This window comes from Penaeus japonicus, unplaced genomic scaffold (assembly GCF_977035675.1).
Source record: "Penaeus japonicus unplaced genomic scaffold, GWHDUDI00000001_assembly GWHDUDI00000020, whole genome shotgun sequence".
NCBI classification, from domain to species: domain Eukaryota; kingdom Metazoa; phylum Arthropoda; class Malacostraca; order Decapoda; family Penaeidae; genus Penaeus; species Penaeus japonicus.
In genome coordinates, this window is record NW_028234422.1 from 33,025,165 (window position 1) to 33,032,664 (window position 7,500).

Here is a 7,500-nt window from a genome sequence, read left to right on the forward strand (position 1 = left end):
GTGCAAAACTCACTCGAAAAAAGTGGCGTGTATGATGTGTCATTGATTTTCAAGGGGGGTGAGGTTTGCATCATTGCTTTTCTCTCTCTCTCTCTCTCTCTCTCTCTTTCTCCCTCTCTCTCTTTTTGCATAACGATAATAATTTCTGCTCCTCGGGTTCTCCCATTGGGACTTTACTGCGGGAAACACGTCGTTTCTCGTCGCTGGGCAGTCACGCCTTCCCAAACGAGGCAGACGAGCGAAGTGAATTCTTTTGGGTAATTACCGATGTCATTTGAAAATAAATATGAAAAAACGTCATCGCGTTGCAAATGTTGGCAACTGTGTACCGCGCCCGTGAGTGTATTCACGTTTCAGGACAAAGAAAAGGGACCGCTACACCTATTTCCCACGTTGTTTTTCCTTAATTCCAATACATACGACATTTGCATATCTTTGAAGCAGCGAATGATAGTTGTCAAGTCATAATATCGGTCCATAGGACTGGATCCCGCACGTTCTTTTCGCAAATGGCGGTTCGAAGGCGAGCGTGCGGGACAAAGAGATTTGGCGCGCGTGCTCTTGTTTACGATGGCCGATGCGCGATGATCTCTCGTCGTTCTCCCTTTTTCCCGTCTTCTTGGTGGGTGACAACTGATTTGTTCTCCTCCCACACAACCAACAGTAAATCTTACGTTGAAATAGTAAAAAGGCAAAGCCTTCCAAGTCCTAAAAAGGGACGATAAAAGTGAAAGAAGAATAAACTCGGAGTAACTGCCTCGCTTGACCCCGCCCTCGTCCTCGCCGCTTCACCGCCGCCTGCGTGTCTCTCCCTCAGTGTTGCTCCAACTGTGAGACGGGATACACGTGCTCTCCGCCGCTCTCGCCTGCCGCCGCTCCGTCTCCCGGCCGCGTCTCCTCCTAGTCACTTCCATGGCTCGCTTGCCTCAGATTGAAATAGCTTATTGAATGGCTATACATTCATAATTTCTTCTCATATGTAAGGTGCAATAGGAATTTGAATAAGGTGTGTGCTGCTCTCTTTTTCCCCCTCTCCTTCCCTCCCTTCCATCCTCCTCCTTTTTATTATTTTCCCTCGTCCTGCAAAAGAAGGAAAACAAACCTTTTGATTAGAAAAAAACAAGACAACCTTGCCGTCCCCAATCCCCCCTTCCCAATGGTGAGATTGTCAAGAGGAGGATCAATGAATATTTGAGGAAGGGAAAGAAAACATAACAAAAAAGTTAAAGAAGAAACGAGAAACAGAAAAAAAGAAGGTAGAGAGAAAGAGAAGAAGAATACACCGTGGATTTGAATGCGCAGACTCTTCGCTTTCGGAGGTAAGTTTTCTCACCTTAAAAAGAAACCTGTTGAATAAGTATTTTTTTTCCTCTATTTGCACGTAGAGGAAAGACAGTTTCGTTGAACCCCTTTCATCGCTAAGTTCTTTTCGTTATATTCCCCCCCCCCCTGATTTGAGCCAAGTCACGCCCTCAGAGCACAGGATCCCCCCCCCCCCCCGTATCCGAAACGAGCTCCCAAACCGTAGATATCCATATGTACCAAAATCGGATTGAAAACGAAAGTGAGAGGGAGTCCACACAAGCCTGTGCCCCCCTCCCCTCCCCTCTCCTCCCCTCCCCCAAGGTCACTCCGGCCCCACTCTAACCTACTTTAACTCAGCTCCATGTTTTGCTTACAAGGACAAGAGAGGAGAGGGAAGAGGAATAGAGAGGAAAATTGAAGTCAGAAAAAAGGGGGATGTTCAAATGAAGGGGTTGTTTGTGTTCTTGTTTGTACCTGGCTCAAAAAAAGGTGAAATTTCCATGTGTCCTCGTTTCCTGCCGTGTTTGCGACAGGACTAGTATCTGCATTCTCTTGTTATTATTATAATGACGAATATTTCCTTGTTTCCCGGGTTGTTTGAGATATTTCGATGCGATTATTGACGGCCTGGAAATTTGGAACGAGTGTTACCATATGTTCCAGGCTGAACCAACGGGCATTCTTATGTGCGTTTTTGACAAACAGTTGTTTGTATGCGAGAGGTTTTTATATAAATATTTGTTTTATGGTGGAAAGGATGTTTTTGAAACCGTTTGTGGTTTGTGATATGTTTACGGCTTCCATGTTGTTTGATGTGATGTTTTTACTAGTTACTATTTTATTTATTTATGTTTTATCGCCTGTATCGTATTTATTGGGAAGTTTCCTAAGTAAAGGTTTGCCAATTGTTACATGTGCACGTTAGGTGGTTGTCAAATGTGATTAGCAGCGTTTGATAGCTGTGTGTGTGTGGGAGGGGGGGGGTGGTACCTGGCGTTAGATTGGCATGTAAATGGCGTAGTTACCTTGAGCCTTGCTTTAGTGACGCAATGTGCTTGCTTTTTTAGACGAACAAGAAGCGTGCAGCTCCTACATTTATGGTCGTCGTGAACTTTCGCCATGTTTTGTTTTCCTTGCTACAGATGATGCATTGTCTACGGCGTTTAGTGGTATCTAACCTAACGCGTACAAGGTGACTCTCGGCGCGCGGATGGCCTTTGGATTCAACTAGCAGATTCTCGGGAAAAACGTAATTTGTGATTTCGTGGAAGCGGACATTGAAGGGGGATTTGTCGATTTTTTTTCTCTCGACTCGCCAGAAAAGGGGAGAGGAGAGTCCCGAAACAAGGCACTCGAAACGACAGAGTGCTTATTTTACTGTAAAGTCGATATTTTCTTTTATACCTATCCAGTGCCTGTTGTTTATTCTCTATTTCTCACACACACATTATAAATATATATATATATATATATATATATATATATATAGAGAGAGAGAGAGAGAGAGAGAGAGAGAGAGAGAGAGAGAGAGAGAGAGAGAGATGGATAGATGGATACTTCTATATATATATATATATATCACCCAATTCCTCTCCCTTAGCCTCTCCCTTTCTCCTGTCTTTCTTTCCCCCTTCTTCCTCTCTCACACCTCCCTCCCGATCTATCGATGACCGGATTGGGGTGGGGGGTGGGGGATTTGTATTAGGCCGTGGAGGGTCATTTCTATCCATCGCACACCTAAGGGTAATGGTTAGGGTCAGCAGACTAAGGCGATAAAAGGCTGGAATTGAGAAAGTTTCCGATATTACTATCTCATTTCCCTTTCCCTGCTTTTTTTCCATCTTGTGTCGCCATTCATGCTTTGCGACGTAGATTCAGTCAGAGAGAGAGAAAGAGAAAGAGAGGGAGAGAGAGAGAGAGGAGATTGATTCAGTGGTTCAGGTTAGGGGGATTAGGCTTCTTGCAGGTAACTTTTTCCCCTCCACATACGTCTACAAAGAGGCCTTTGTTTTATTTCTTACTGCTCACCGTAAGTAGATGGTGCCGAGGAGTGATGTAATGGAGAGGGGGCAAAACAAATGGCAGTTAGTGGTGATTTTGTTGTGTCGTCACCGAGTTTTTTTGGCGGCGTGGATCTCCGCATCTCGACATCCGGCGGATCTGTGACGTAACCCAAAACTGATAACATGCTAGTGCCTTTTTCTTTAAACATTAAATGCTGATCTCGCAAATGCTGACTCACTCGCCCTCCCTCCTTGCTCACACGCATGTACAGCTCCCCCCCCCACCCACCCTCCTTCCTCCCCGGGGTCATTTCACGTCTCCCACTTGACCCTCGGGTTGTTTGGAAGCTCACATGGCCCCCAGATTTAGGGCGCGATAACTGAACGGGTATTTAGCGCCCGAGCGACTCGTGGTGCAAACTTGACTTGTCACCTGTGGCTGTGCTTTAAACGTTGTTTTGGTATTTGAGCGTATCACAACAAAGCTTATTGTTTAGAGTAGTTGCCGGGGTTTGGTAGGAAGGCTTTTACTAGTGTGCAATGCGTGCGCCGTGACACTTGCAATTTTAACAGGATGTGCATGTGCAAAAGTACGACAAGTCGGAACTATTTGTTATCTCCCGCCTGCATTATCCTCCCAAAGCAGATGTTCTTATCTCAGCTCTCTTTTCAAAGAAACGTGTAATGCTTTTTGATTAATGGATCTCATGCTCTTCGAGTGAGGTTGATCGTATGTGAAAGTGTTGCAAGGCGTTTTTTTTATTTGTTTTTGTTGTGGATCGGAACAGGAGTTTTATATGTTCTAAGCCTGTTGTAATGTCACAACGTTTGTGTAGGGGGGGGGGGGTGAATGAGAGTTGTGAAACATGTAGGTGTTCGTGGGCGTTGTTGGATGGTATTACTGTGGTCTCCGTTTTATGGCCATCGTCATTGGTATGAACTTCTTAACTTATCGTTGATGAAGTTGTTGTAGTCTCACTGTGATTATTATTGTTTACCAGTCGTCAACGCAAGAAAGTTTTCCCGTGCCAAGGCCTCAGGTAAATTCACTCCACCCCCACTCCCACCCCTTCCTCCCCCCGCCACTTACTCTCCCGATTTGCCTGTTGCTGCGTAGGTACCGGTTGTGGGTGTGTGGCGGTGGGTTGGCTGGGGGAGGGGAGGGGGTAGAAGGGACGTTCTTGCGCATGTCTTCTCGTTCTCGTTTGCTTTTCAGGAAAAGTTTCATACTGGTGTGGGGGTAAATGGGGAGGGGGGGGTGAAGTTTCTCGCGAATTTCTTTGTATGCCGTAAGCTTGGGCGTAGGTGGAGGGGAGGGAGGGGGGGGGGAGTTGAGGGCAAGGTCGACTGTAAAGGCCTATTAAGAACGCGGGAGCTCTTGCGTAACTCCGCTTGTGTGGAATGGTGAGAGCGAGGAGGAGGGGGGGGGAGGGGAGAGGAAGGTTGTCGTCTTTCAAGGTGATATATAATGGTGATGAGGGAAACTAGGGAGAGAGAAATGGGCGGGGGAGGAGGGGGGAAATAATGAAGGTGGGCAGTGGAAGGGAAGAGTTAGGGGATAGGTTGATCAGGGGAGGGAGAATTGGTGCACTGGAATCCCTGGAGGCATTGCTGGGAGTTGGGTATTAATTACATAAGGTAATTAACGGAACATTGAAGAAAAAAAGGAAGCAGTAGTGGAACACACACACACACACATACACACACACACACACACACACACACACACACACACACAATTAGATAACAGCTGTGACATTTACCTCGACAATATTTCTTCAACACATTTTTCTTTAAGTATTTAGTTCCTGAATATGGGTGAAGGGAGCTGTAAAGAAGTGAAGAGGAGGGGGAGGTGGAGGAGGAGGAGGAGTAGGGGGAGTTGCAAAGTTGCAAGAGAAGTGCTCAACCACTTGTGGCGTCTGTCGATGGCAGGGCTAGGTGGAGGGGGGAAACTTCCACATTGTAATCCATTTTCCAGTTTGGTTAGGTCGGGAGGGGAGTGTGAATTAGCTACTGGATTTGGAAGGGCGATATTTTAAATGTTATATGTTCATTATTTGCAGCAATACTGGTAAGTGATTCGGACCCGTTGCCTTGATTGCGTGGTATCGTTTGTGCATAAAGATATAAAACGCAGGAATATATGCAATAAGGAATGCTGTGACCTCCATTCGGCCGGGTGGAAGCAGAGGAGGGGAGGGAAGGGAAGGGGTTGGAGGTGCAGGTTTGAAATCGGCAACACACACACACAGAGAGAGAGAGAGAGAGAGAGAGAGAGAGAGAGAGAGGGGGGGGGGAGGGGGGGAAGAGACTTTGACAATGAGGGTGATAAGAAGTCCAAAAGGAGACGTTGCTGATGTGTGAGGATGTGAACCTTTATTACGATGAGCTGACGACTGAGCCCTCCCCCCCCCCCTCCCAGGTGTAGTTCCCGGTTATGTGCCTTGCTTGTATTGATGGGCGGGCACTTATTTCACGTCATGGGTACTCTGATTCGCACGGAAGGTGATTGGTGGGCGGCAAGTGTAGCATCTACCTGTTCTCATCCCCCCTCCGCCTCCTATTCCTCCTGCCATTCCTCCTTGTCCCTTCCTCCCTTCCTTCCCTGCCATTAGGACGTGTTTCCTGGGGGAGGGGCAGATTGGGAGGGAACAGCTTTTTAATCTCGTTTTGAAGTTCTGTCTTGCAAAGTTTTAAGTGGGGAGTTGGGCCAGTGATGTTACGAGGGAGAAAGTTAATGAAAAAATGTGTCTTAGCTTTGTGTGCACCTCTTCTGATGATGTCTCGGGGTCTGGGTGCCCTTTCCTCCTCCCCTCCCCTCCCCTCCTCTCCCTTCTTCAACTCCCCCCTTCCCTCCTCTCCCCCATCACATCTTGGCGGCAAGGTGTCGCCATCGTGAACACCTCTTTTTTTTTCTAAATAAGGATTATGAGTGTGTGCGAGAGAGTCTCTTCGTGGAGATCTTCCTCGCTCGAACGCCTCTTAAACCTGTAGACGAGGGCGAGCATATTCCTAGCGTTCCCCCTTGGATCACTCTGCTAATTCACTTTCTCCTCCAACTCCTCCTTCGCCAAAGGAAATGCCGGCCCTAAGTTAATCAGACAGAGGGGGGTTGGGGGGGAGTGAGCGATGGAGGCGGCGTCAACACTGCGGTCAGCGAAGAGGCCTACAAAGGGAGTTCTGGCCCACATCACAGCTTGTCTAAACTTGCACAGTTTCGCAACCTTTTTGCAACTTCCAGGCAAGTTTGCACCATTACCCTGCAAAACCGTGCAAGGTTACATACGCACCACTATCCTGTAACAGCAGGCAAGGTCGTCAGCACCAGTCTGTAACAAGACAAAGATCGCTTCACCTCCAGCCGGTAACACCACCTGGCCTTCTGCGTTACACATCCGGGCACGGCGAATTGGAACCCAGGAACGGGGGGGGGGGTGAGGGAGAGGATAGAAAGCCTACCAAGAGAAGCTTCTGTGGGTCTACTCTCACGTCACGGAGCTGATCAGGGGTTGCTGTGAAGGTCTCCCCCCCCCCTCTTTATCTAGAAAGTGAAAATCAGGAGGCCAGGGTTGCGGTGTGACGTCATCCCGCCATTGCCTCCCCTCCCTTCCCCTCCCACCCCCTCATCCACATTACCACTACACCTTGTCGATGCCTGTTTTTGCTGTGTTTGTAACATTTCTCTCTCTCTCTCTCTCTCTCTCTCTCTCTCTCTCTATATATATATATATATATATATATATATATATATATATATATATATATATATATATGTAAAATGTATATATAATATATAATGTATGTGATATATAATATATTTATATAAATATATATTTTTATTAATATATGTATAATGTGGTGGTAAACCTATTTTATCTGTAGTGTCGTTATCTTGTCTTCGTTTTTCTTTGTCTTAGGGAGTGATCAATTAGTCATTGTCTATGTGTGTTTGTGCGCGCTGAAGCGTGTATGTACCCGTGACAGCCATGTGTGGTGTCGTGTGCGTGCACCTGGAGTAGCCGCGTTGCGTGGTGTAATCAAGCGATCTGGAACATTCCCACTCAGACCCCCGTGTTTTCATGGCGGAGGGGGAGTGAGAGGAGAGGAGCACAAGTGGAGTGAGAGAGAGAGAGAGAGGGGGGGGGGCGGACAAAGATGAGGTGAGGGTGGAACGGGAGAAGGGTAACCC

At 47.1% G+C, this 7,500-nt stretch overlaps 1 protein-coding gene across 1 annotated transcript in view; it reads left to right on the plus strand.

Annotated features, from left to right (window-relative positions):
* The first annotated feature begins 802 nt into the window (after nt 1-802).
* The window catches only part of LOC122245129 (protein brain tumor), a 50,621-nt gene continuing 43,923 nt past the window's right edge, over nt 803-7,500 (plus strand). Inside the window, exon 1 of the mRNA XM_086548353.1 lies at nt 803-1,319. The gene's annotated coding sequence lies outside the window, so the exon portion shown is untranslated. The remainder of the gene's footprint in view (nt 1,320-7,500) is intronic.